A 2,894-nucleotide genomic window follows, 5' to 3' on the forward strand; every position below is an offset into this window, starting at 1 on the left:
GCTGAAGCTTGGCTAGCCATGTCTAATCTTTTTAGACTAAAGCTTTAGACTAACATTGCATGACTCCTGGAATTCTTATTAAAATTTTGAACCTCTTTATTTTCTTTTCCATATAATTTTCGAAAAATCCAAAAAATTACAAAGTCATAAAAATCAAAAATATTTTATGTTTCTTGTTGAGTCTAGTGTCTCATTTTAAGTTTGTTGTCAATTGCATGCATTCTTTGAATTCAATCATGTGTCTTCATTGATCTTCAAGTTGTTCTTGATGATTTCATTGCTCTGATCTTTAAATTCTCTTATTTTGTGTGTTTTGTTGTTTCTCATATGCATTCTCAATTTGTTAGTGTCAGTAGTATACAAGCTTCTAAGTTTGGTGTCTTGCATGCATTGTTTAGTTGATCTTAGTTTTATTTTGATTATTCCTCACTATTAAAAATCCAAAAAAAATTTTTAATTTGTGTCTTTTTAAGTCAATAATACAGAAAATTGAAGATTCAGAACATACAGCAGAGGAATTACACAGAAAAAGCTGGGCGATCAAAATGCCCAGTGAGGAAGGAAAACTGGCGTTTAAACGCCAGCCAGGGTGCCTGGTTGGGTGTTTAACGCCCAAAAGGGTAGCATTTTGGGCATTAAATGCCAGAATGGATACCATTCTGGGCGTTTAATGCCAGGATGGCACAAGAGGGAAGATTTTGTTTTTAATTCAAATTTTTTTCAAGTTTTCATAATTTTTCAAAATCAAATCTTTTTCAAATCATATCTTTTCAATCATATATTTTCAAAATCAATTTCTTTCCATTTTCAAAAATACTTGCTAACAATTAATGATTTGATTCAATATTTCAAGTATGTTGCCTTTTCTGTTGAGAAAGGTTTAATGTTTGAATCATATCTTTCAAATTTCTTGTTAGCCAAGTCATTAATTTTCAAAATCAAATCTTTTTTTTAACTTGTTTTTCAATCATATCTTTTCAATCATATCTCTTTGATTTCCAATTTCAAAACCTTTTTCAAAATCACTTTATTTCTTTCTCAATCTTAGTTTTTGAAAATCAATTATCATTTTTTTTCAAAATTTCTTTTAATTAATTCACTTTAATTTTCAAAAATTTCTTCCCCTCTTCTCACATCCTTCTATTTATGGACTAGCACTCCTTCTCAATGCACAATTTGAACTCTATCTTTCTTGATAAGTTCGAATTCTTCTACCACTTCCTTCTATTTTTCTTTTCCTCTGACACATCAAGGAATCTCTATACTGTGACATAGAGGATTCCATATTTTCTTGTTCTCTTCTCTTTCATATGAGCAGGAGCAAAGTTCCTTCTCTTTCTTATGAGCAGGAGCAAAGACAAAGGCATTCTTGTTGAGGCTGATCCTGAACCTGAAAGGACCTTGAAGCGAAAGCTAAGAGAAGCTAAGGCACAATTCTCTGTAGAGGACCTAACAGAAATCTTCAAAGAAGAAGAACCCATGGCAGCCGAACACAACAACAATGCCAACAATGCAAGGAAGGTGCTAGGTGACTTTACTGCACCTACTCCCGACTTCTATGGGAGAAGCATCTCCATCCCTGCCATTGGAGCAAACAACTTTGAGCTTATGCCTCAATTAGTTTCTCTAATGCAACAGAATTGCAAGTTCCATGGACTTCCATTGGAAGATCCTCATCAGTTTTTAACTGAATTCTTGCAAATCTGTGACACTGTCAAGACCAATGGGGTTGACCCTGAGGTCTATAGACTTATGTTATTCCCTTTTGCTATAAAAGACAGAGCTAGGATATGGTTGGACTCACAACCTAAAGAAAGCCTGAACTCTTGGGAAAAGCTAGTCAATGCCTTCTTGGCAAAGTTCTTTCCACCTCAAAAATTGAGTAAGCTTAGAGTGGAAGTCCAAACCTTCAGACAGAAGGAAGGTGAATCCCTCTATGAAGCTTGGGAAAGATACAAACAATTGATCAGAAAGTGTCCTTCTGACATGGTTTCTGAATGGAGCATCATAGGTATCTTCTATGATGGTCTATCTGAACTGTCCAATATGTCATTGGACAGCTCTGCTGGAGGATCTCTTCATCTGAAGAAGACGCCTGCAGAAGCTCAAGAACTCATTGAAATGGTTGCAAATAACCAATTCATGTACACTTCTGTGCTTTCTGAATGGAGCATCATAGGTATCTTCTATGATGGTCTATCTGAACTGTCCAATATGTCATTGGATAGCTCTGCTGGAGGATCTCTTCATCTGAAGAAGACGCCTGCAGAAGCTCAAGAACTCATTGAAATGGTTGCAAATAACCAATTCATGTACACTTCTGAAAGGAATCCTGTGAACAATGGGACGAATAAAAAGAAAGGAGTTCTTGAGATTGATACTCTGAATGCCATATTGGCTCAGAACAAAATATTGACTCAGCAAGTCAATATGATTTCCCAAAGTCTGTCTGAAATGCAAACTACGCCAAGCAGTACTAAGGATGCTTCATCTGAAGAAGAAGCTTATGATCCTGAGAACCCATCAATGGAAGAGGTGAATTACATGGGAGAACCCTATGGAAACACCTACAATCCTTCATGGAGAAATCATCCAAATCTCTCATGGAAGGATAAAAAAAGACCTCAACAAGGTTTCAACAATAATAATGGTGGAAGAAACAGGTTTAGCAATGGCAAGCCTTTTCCATCATCTTCTCAACAACAGACAGAGAATTCTAAGCAGAGCCACTCTGACTTAGCAACCATGGTCTCTGATCTAATTAAAACCACTCAAAGTTTCATGACTGAAATAAGGTCCTCCATTAGAAATTTGGAGGCACAAGTGGGTCAGCTGAGTAAGAAAGTTACTGAACTCCCTCCTAGTACTCTTCCAAGCAATACATGAGAGAATCC

At 36.1% G+C, this 2,894-nt stretch overlaps 1 non-coding gene across 1 annotated transcript; it reads right to left on the bottom strand.

Moving 5' to 3' along the window:
- Positions 1–1,884: 1,884 nt before the first annotated feature.
- Positions 1,885–1,993, bottom strand: LOC127745100 (small nucleolar RNA R71). Its single transcript, XR_008006295.1, has one exon. It is a non-coding gene; the product is annotated as a small nucleolar RNA R71 (small nucleolar RNA).
- Positions 1,994–2,894: the final 901 nt, after the last annotated feature.

This window comes from Arachis duranensis, chromosome 2 (genome assembly GCF_000817695.3).
Source record: "Arachis duranensis cultivar V14167 chromosome 2, aradu.V14167.gnm2.J7QH, whole genome shotgun sequence".
Lineage (NCBI taxonomy): Eukaryota > Viridiplantae > Streptophyta > Magnoliopsida > Fabales > Fabaceae > Arachis > Arachis duranensis.